Source organism: Pinus tabuliformis, chromosome 8 (assembly GCF_031772625.1).
Source record: "Pinus tabuliformis cultivar Carrire ecotype Pingquan chromosome 8, CPIR1, whole genome shotgun sequence".
NCBI classification, from domain to species: domain Eukaryota; kingdom Viridiplantae; phylum Streptophyta; class Pinopsida; order Pinales; family Pinaceae; genus Pinus; species Pinus tabuliformis.
Genome location: NC_142294.1, coordinates 899,385,508 through 899,395,220, shown reverse-complemented (window position 1 = coordinate 899,395,220; position 9,713 = coordinate 899,385,508). Strand labels below are relative to the sequence as shown.

The window sequence follows — 9,713 nt, the reverse complement described above, 5'->3', positions numbered from 1 at the left end:
AGAATCGCCCCATCTACTACGAATCACCTCAAACAATGCTTATTGGGCATCTAAGACAATATTAAGCAGATTTCAGAGGGAACTTTGATGTTAATTAATTTTTGCAGGAACAAACAAAATAGTTTTTCAGTAAAATTTTAGTTTTGATCTGGAGTGAGGAGAAGATCGCTCTAATGCAGGACGTGATGAAACGGAACCTGAAGGGAGGGAGCTTCCATGTTCAGCTCAGGGATGCCTTTAAAGCCCTCGATAAAGAGGGCACGGGCAAGATTTCTGCCAGGGAACTCCGTCATATTCTTACCAGCGTCGGGGAGAAGCTGGAGCCGTCAGAATTCAATGAGTGGATTCGAGAAATTAAGGTCGATTCCGACGGAAACATATGCTATGAAGATTTTATCACCAGAATGATGGCCAAGTAATATTTAATTTGTTGTATTGTTGTGATGCACAGTCTTTTTCAAAATTTCTGATTTTTGAAACCTCTGGAAATCTTGTGCCCTTTTCTCTAGGAAATTCGGAGAATATATTTTATTATCTAAAAGGGCTTGAAGTTAGCATATGCCAAGGGTTTACAGTGGGCTTTTCTATTCGTATGTTAATCTGTATTCACAATCTGATTTAAAATAGATTGCTTCGATCTGGGATGTTTTTGCCATATTCCTGTGAGAGTGCCCTAATTTTCAGTTTGTCGCTAACGGCTTCTTTGAAAATTTTAGTTTTGATCTATTTTAATGAACTGAAAATTTTAAAGAGTAGTACATAACATGTGCAGATGTCTACACCAAACAGCTATCAGTACTCATATTGTCAAAATCATGATTTCATAGTTCTAATGTAGGTAAAAATAAAATAACAAAAGACATAAATATTCTAGGAAAAAAAGGTAAATTTGCATCACATCTTCCTGTGAAGGAAAAATGTTCTCATAAATCAATGGCTTCATCAACAATAGGCCTCTCATATCGAAACAAAACTAAAATATGAAACATCCGAGAGTTTGTAGGCCAAGTAGTGACAACAACCTCATATGCTGCTGGGGTACATAAATACTCTCACTCTCCCTCCCATGGACTTTGGTGGCAAATTTGTTCTAAATTTTTCCCTAACAACACCACTGTTACCATGCGGCCTTGTTACTTTGCCCCAAATACACCTGTAATTAGTTCCCCCCTTCTTGGTTTTCGCCTTGTAAATATAGGCCATCCTTTTGCCCAGATACCAATCCACTTCCTCTGGTGTATTGACTCCTTCAATTTGAATCAGAGAAGTATTTGGGTACTGGTTTGATTTTGACCTTTTGTAGCCGAGGATGATCCCTCGAACATACAACCTGATACGCTCTCCTTGGTGTCCCTTCACCATGTTGATCAAAACGGCTCGGAACATCTATCTCGCAATGTGATGTGAATTGAGTTTTACTTATCAATATCAGTGCTTTCCCTTGAACAAGGGGTAGGCAATAATATTACATTTTGATAGGCACACTATGATTTAATAAATAATAGAGGTTGATGTATGTCGTTGAGCTTTTTTATAGGCATGCAACACAATGTTTTGTAGATGGATATCAAAATCTTTCTTTATCAAATTAAATAGGATAATTTTGAGCCATTATAAAGGTTGAAAATTGAATAATGTAAGTCAAGTCCAACATCGTATAGTGAAGATAAGAATGAAGTGTTCGTTATCTGTGAAAGGGAATTGCAAAGAGTAAATGGAATGGAGATATAAGTTTTAAACCAATTGGTAGGGTTATATGACTAATTGTACATGAAAATATGGTTTAAAGAGAAATTAATGTACAAGTTTAAAAGATGTTTCTAAAGAAGTTATTGAGAAAGAAAACGTTAAAGGAGTTTCATGTAATAAAATTTATTACTTATGGTGAATATTCATCTATTTTTATGTAATAAGGTGAACGGATGGACTGCTGCACAAACTCTTCTTCCAGTTGCTGTTGCTCCTCTTCCTCCACCTCGCCCCGGCACAGCCAATGTTAAAATGCATGGAACAAACAAAATAGTTACTAGTGCGTGGGTGCATGTATCAAATATGGCAGAAGAAAAAGTGAAGAATCCAACTCAGTCGTTTCTTCTCAATGAACATGTAGGTCCCTCTTTCTTTTTTTCTTTTGTTTTTTTGGAATAATTAACTCTGACTAAGATATAAATGAATAATCAATCCATAAACGTCTTTCTTTCTTTCTTTTGTTTTTTTGAATAATTAACTCTGACTAAGATATAAATGAATAATCAATCCATAAACGTTGATTAGATTACATTGTTTGATTATTTCTAACAATCTTCATGGTATTCCTTCTCAACAAAAACCAGACTAAGGTTAACCAATAAGGTTTCATATCAAATTTGGTTTGATATGTGATCTATCTCCTCTCCTCAGAATTATAACCTATCCAAATCTCTTATTCATGATGCATAGATTAGGCATCTATGCCAGGTTTGCAAGCAATTATAAAACTCTGCAATATGTTTAGTATTTATGACTTTTCTTTTTCACCCATGGATCTGCCACATCTATTTGTTTTCTTCCCATCCTGTTTTTCATTGGGTATGACACAATATTTTCCAATCTTTGTGTATGACACAATATTTGCCAATCTTCCATTGTCAGATATTTTTTGATGCTAAATAATCTTGGCAAGTGAAAAAGAGTGGTTATTGGTGTGTATTGTGAAAGAAAAAGAGACAATCTAACACGATTTACCTCTTCTCCATGTTCTAGATGAACACATAGGTTTCTTTCTTTTTTCCAAAATAATGAACTCCGAATAAGATAGAAATGTAGGTGTCTTTTTCTTTTGCTAAAATAATTAACGTATGATGAGATAGAAATAAATAAATAATTATGAATTGGGATCACAAATTTCAATATTTGAGTATACTCAAATGTTCATTTTTACATTCTCTTGTATGTTTGTTTTGATTAGGTCTATCGAATCAGATTGGTTTTCAATAGGTTTGTTTTGAGTATGTGAGGTTTCTAGTGTCTTATTAATTCAAGTGGAAGAGATCTTTCTTACATATCATTAGATTATGAAGTGACATTGGACATAATTAAGCTTTGGGCCATACCCTTTTAGAAACAACAACCCAAACTAAATGATTAGTTATTAGACCTTTTTATTTAGTCGATCTAAACTAGAAGATTATAAAAAAAATCCTTTCATTGCTCCTCATAAACCAAGATAGATTGATTCATCCCTCCTTTTTAGTGTACAAAGAGGAGTGCTTGATTTTTACTCAAAAATATGGGGTGTTGATGTATCTATTTATGGATGCTCAGATTTTTATATTAAAAATTTTCTCCAATGCTTGATTTGTAGTCAAAGAGATGCGGTGATAATGTATCTAGATATGGGTGTTGATTTTTTTATATTGAAATTTTCTCTTTGTTTCAATTAGAATTAGAAGGGTTTGTTCTTTTTGTTTTCCTTATAATAAACTATTGTTCTCAATTGAAATTGGATCATTTGTATTAATGTTTATTTTCAATGTAAGTTTGAGGTGCAAGTTCCTTATTTTATTTTTAGACTATGATATTTAACACATAGTGACCTATGCTTAATAACCTAAAATTAGGAAGGTTTAATAACTTGCTTAGATTTTTTTATGGTTTTGGTGTAGCCTGTTTGTCGAGAGACTAGAGATTTGTCCCCTAGGCAATAACATTCTCTTGCATCTTTGAAATCTTATTTATTGGTTCTATGTGCTTTCATTACCATCTCTTCTTAAATGGTATTTGAAATAGTTATTCAAGAAAATTTCTAAACATTTCAGCCTTTCATGATAAAATGTTCATTATTACATTCTCTTGTATGTTTGTTTTGATTAGGTCTATTGAATCAAATTGGTTTTCAATAGGTTTGTTTTGAGTATGTGAGGTTTCTATTGTCTTATTAATTCAAGTGGACGAGATCTTTCTTACATATCATTAGATTATGAAGTGACATTGGACATAATTAAGCTTTGGGCCATACCCTTTTAGAAACAACAACCCAAACTAAATGATTACTTATAAACAATTAGAAATTTCACAAATATAGTAAACCAATATTAAGTGTGATTTATGGCCTTAAATGAGTTTTGGAGGGTAAACTTTGAAATGCAACAGAACTGAAATTAGAGGTCAATAGAGTGTGTGAGATCCAATTATTGGATATAGTTCTTGAGAAAATGCTCCTATAACGTTAGAGTTAAACATGAGGCATCTCAGGTCAAGTGCCTAATGGTTAAGAGCATGTGTTTCCTCCTAAGAGGTCATAGGTTCAAAAACCAAAAAGGGTTAGAGTAGGTATGCCTACATACACAATAATCAAATCGTTTCGTGGAGGTGGGTCTCTTGTCCCACAAACAAGGGGGTTTCATACACCAATTTGGTGTCTGGCTTGGCTATGACCTTAAAATTGGATAGTAATAATAATTAGGATATAGATTGTTAGAAATTCATAATCTATAAGGGTGAAAGCATGGAGCTGGGTTACACTTTTTGGCAAGAGATGGCCTGTTTGGGTGGAAAAAATGATTGCTCAATTGAGCCCTTTTTAAGCACTCGATCAAGTTGTTTGAGCACTTAAACAATGTAACCCAATGTTATTTAGGAGCTTGATTTAGCCATGTCTTTGCGGTAGTCAAATGAAGGAGATTAGGTTTTGGATTTATTTTCTGGCTTAGGTAAGTTTTATTATATGGAATTGAATTTCAATATGTTGTTTATTAATTTATATGTCATTGTACTAATTTATTTCATTATTTATTTTGTGCTTGATAATTAGGTACAACACTAGCATGTTGCCTTCAAAAAGGAAGAAATTGCATTGCAATTGAAAAATATACAATACAGTGCAATTTCATTCAGCAAAGAATTAATGCTCTTCAATTTCCTCCAGATGCAATGCAAGAAATTGGGTTGAAGAAAGGGGACTTTAGTGAATCACGTGTGGCAAAAAAGGCAAAGGAACCCCAACCACCATTACATGGAATGTTTGGAAAGACATACATTGGGAGATTCCCAGACATCCAAGGTCCATTAGAAGAGGAAAATGACCAAAAGGAAGCAGAAAATATTGTGGAAGAAGACAATGATGAAACCCTAGAGGACGAAGAGTTTGGATTACGTGACATTGTTGATTAAATTTAAGTTATGCTTGGAAATAAAGCTTTGCAATGTTTTGACTTTGACATTTTATGAGAAGAATAAAGACTCAATTAAGGTTGTTATGCATTCAATATTTCTAAGATGTGATTTTCGCATTAATTTTTAAGTTAATCATTATTTTTTGAAAAAAAAGTGATTATTATTATTTTTTGACATGAAATTCATTAAAAAAGACTATTATTTAACCATTTTTAGTTCAATTTTTCGTATAAAAATTGTGATTGTGACATGTCAATTCTAACAAAAAATTATCAAAACGTGTAGTTTTTTAGTTATATTTATGTTAAAAATAGTTATTTTTACGTCCATTGTTAAAAATTATTGTTTTTTAGAAATGATTATTTCATGTGGATTGAAAAATTAATTAAGGATGTATAAATATGTAAAATATCGAAAATTCAAAATATCGACCTTCTAATTTAAAAATGCAAAACAATAAAAACCTCACTACAAAAAAATTAAACTTAAAATGAAAAAACAAGAAAATATGAAGAAAATGACCACTTAAAAAATTATTAAATTTACAAAATAATTATTTACGTTTCATACATTAGAAAATTTAAAGTCAAAAAATAAGTCTTTTAAAAAAAGGGTTTGATGCAGAATACTCACTTTTTTAAATCAGCATGAAAAGCACTACCATTTTAAAATGTAATGTACATAAAAAAAATTAAGGTGCCAAAACCTATTCTCTAAAAAAAACATGTGTGTTCTGCATCACCCCTTTTCAAAATTAGGTCACTTTTTTGCTATCTCTACGAAGCGGGTAACAATATCAATTCTCGTTTCAAAGTTTACATAGATAACTACAAATGCAGTAGATTGGGTCCAATTAGAGGAAGCTCCTCTTTCAAGCCTACATGACTTGAAGAACTTTGAGAGTCAAGAAAGTGGAGGAGTGGGAGGAATCGCTTCTAGTTCTCACTCTTAAGAGTCTTAGACTCTTAGTTACTGATTTTTTATAATTAGTATGCAGTTGTTTGTAAACTTTTAGAAGTAGTTGCTTCTAGTTCTATGTAGTCACTAGTTAGGAGTCATGATTGAGTACTTTGGATCATGTTTGGACTCATAACATATATGAGATGTTTATTCATTCATGATATTTTGGACATCTATTGATATTATGAATTGTTTGGACATGGCTTTAATGAATATCAATGAAAAATGTTTTTTTTTGTAATTCAATATATGTGTATATTTTTATTTATTGAATTCACTGACTTTTTCTCGATTTTTTTCCAATTTTTCCCCAATCTGATTAAAACCCTTAGCTATTTTGCCTCACTGATTTATTGTCTATTCTGATTCTGGTAACATTGGTTACAAGTTTCATTCTTCACTTATGAGTGCTAAGGTGTACTAAAGATTGCCAATGCATGATGAGGAGTGTTAGGGAGTACTATGACAACAAAAGGGAGCACTAGGTCAAAATGCATGGAAGTGAATGAATATGAGGGTGTGTTGGGGAGTGTCAATCAGTGCTAGTTTTCATGGCAAGGAGGGAGTGACAAGGTATGCTAAGAACGGGTAAGGCATGCCAGGGAATATCAGGGAATGCCAAGAAGTGATAGAGTGTGCTAGGTAGTTTTGGGGTGTTATAACATGTGCCAAATAGTGTCAAGGCATTCCAGGTGCTAAGACATGCTAGGATGTGCAGGGTGCCAGAGTATGCCAATATGCGTCAAGGAGTTTCAAGGCAACAAAATGAATAACCAAGCTAAAATGAAAGGAAATGAACACATAAGAGGGTTAATAAGTCGGGACTTTATCTTTTTCAAAAGGGGCATGCTAGGCACACTAATAATATGTTCCAATACATGCCAAGTGCCAATGTGTGCCAAGTGCTAATTTTTGTCCATGTATTATTATGCCAAGGAGTTCCATGGCATGCTAGGAACTAGAGGGAATGCCAACATGTGTTTGGAGTCCTACTCATGGCAAGATGTTCTAGGTACAAAGATGTTCCAGGTACAAATATGTTCCAAGACATGCAAGGTGCCAAGGAATGTTAGTATATTGTTCCAAAGCATGTTAAGATGTGCCATGAGTGTTGAGGAGTGCTAGGTCTCTCTCATTAATAGAATTGATAGAGCTTGATTATGTATTAAATAATATAGTTACTACACACACTAGTGGAAATTTATTTAAAGGAAATTTGCTAGATAATAAACCTAATAGAGATGAATCTTGTGTTGACCCATAGGGAGACTATATTCTTATGACTTGAGGGAAATGATACACACTAATTAATTCTTAACAAATTGACTGGCTATTATAAGTACTATGACTATGGACACATAATGAAAAAGACTCCACAAAAATGGTCTTAAATCATTATATTTTGACAAAAATATAGTAACAGGTACATAGTGTCATCAAAAACTCATTGGAATTATCAATAGTGATGAACATTTTTTTACCGTCACCAAAAGTAACCAAAAAGAGCACTGGTGAGGGTCAATAAAAGATCGTCACTCGAAGTGTCACCAAAGAGAGAATTAGTGATGGGCCTTTAAAAAGCCTCACCAAACGTGTCACTAAAGAGAGAATTAGTGATGGAAAATTAACAACCCTCACCAAAAGTGTCATTGAAAATGGCTTTGGTGACAAACCTTAAAGGACCATCACTATATACACTTACAACAACGATTTTTTAAAGACCGTCACCATATGCGACATTGGTGATAGACCTTAAAGGTTCGTCACAGGCATGAAGCATCATCAAAAACTCATTGGAATGATAAATGATGAAGAACATTTATTGATTGTCACCAAAAGTAACCAAAAAGATCATAGGCGACGGTCAATAAAATATCATCACTAGAAGTGTCACCAAAGAGAGAATTAGTGACCGGCCTTTAATGACCCTCACCAAAAGTGGCATTGAAAATGGCTTTGGTGACAAACTATAAAGGACCATCACTATATACACTTACAACAACACTTTTTTAAAGACCGTCACCATATGCGACATTGGTGGCGGACATTAGAGGTCTATCACCAACATGACCCTCACCAATGACCTTTTTTCTTGTAGTGAATACAAGTGAGTCATAGGCTGAGTAGTCACGGGTGGACGAGGTGAAGGCTTCCGAATCAAACATAGGTTCCAACTCTCAATCAAAACCCAATAAGGGGACTGACAAAGAGAAGCAGATCATTGGTGCAGAGCCTAGTGCCACTGTGGCCACCAAAAAGATCCAGAAAATTGTGCCTGAAGATCCAGAGGAGGGGGAGCACCTCTTCCACTCACATATGTGGGTGAAGGGTTCTCCACTACAGTTCATTGTCAATAGTGGGAGCCAAAAGAACCTCATTTCAGCAGAAGTCATGAAGCGGCTAGGCCTAAAGGCTACAACACATCCACCACTGTACACCATCGGGTGGCTTCACCAAGGACAATATCTTCGTGTGAGCCATCAGTGTTGCCTTCCCTATAGCATCAAGCCCTTCACGGATGAGGTATTGTGTGATGTTGCTCCTCTTGAAGTTTCTAATGTATTTTTAGGATAACCATACTTGTGGAAGCAACATGTTGTATATGAGTCTAGACCTCGCTCTGTGATTATTACTTTGGCTAATAAATTGTACAAGATACCGGAGGTAGCCCCGCCTACCGCCATCTCTTTGATCACTGCAAAGAAATGTAGTAAGATCCTTTTCTAGACAAGGAAATTCATTTTCCTTATGATTTTCCCCCAAGGCAAGAAGAATGTTGTGGCCACGACTTCCAAGTAGGGCTCCTATACATAGAAGTAACAGATGGACAAGGTCATGGAGGAGTACAGAGACATTTTCGACTCACCCATAGGGCTACCTCTTCACTGTTAGGTCAAGCACTCCATTGATCTAACCCCGGGTGTGCCGCTGCACAATGGACCGATCTATCGACGCTCTGTTATGGAGAAAAATAAGATCAAGAGGCAGATTCATGAACTACTGTAGAAAGGGCACATAAGGCCAATATCATCACCCTATTGGAGCCCAATTGTATTGGTACAGAAAAAGGATGGGAGCTAAAGACTATGTATTGACTATCAGGTGCTCAACAAGATCACTGTCTGGAATAGGTACCCAATCTGTGGATTGATGACCTTCTGGACCAGCTCAAGGGGGTCAAATATCTTAGAAATATTGACTTGAAATCAGGTTATCACCAAGTGCCTATCAAACCCTATGATGTGTGGAAGACTGCCTTCAAATCCAATGAGGGCCTTTTTGAATGGTTGGTCATGCTATTCAGATAGACGAATGCCCCTGCAACCTTCATGAGACTGATGGATGACATCTGGCGACCCTTCACCAATGCATTCGTGGCGGAAAGAGCACCTCCACCATATTCATTAGGTCCTTCAAAACCTTTGACAACACAAGATGTGTGCTAACTTGGAGAAATGTACCTGTGGCCTAACCCAGGTTCAATATCTGGGGTACATCATTGATGATCAGGGTGTGCATGTGGACCCATCCAAGATACAAGTCTTCGGGATTGGCCAGCCCCAACCACTGTAACAGAGCTCTGCAGCTTTTTCGGTCTT

The 9,713-nt window shown here is 35.2% G+C and overlaps 1 pseudogene; it reads right to left on the bottom strand.

The window, feature by feature from the left end:
- Positions 1 to 804: 804 nt before the first annotated feature.
- Positions 805 to 1,383, bottom strand: LOC149238444 (large ribosomal subunit protein eL33y pseudogene; annotated as a pseudogene).
- Between the last annotated feature and the right edge of the window lie 8,330 nt (positions 1,384 to 9,713).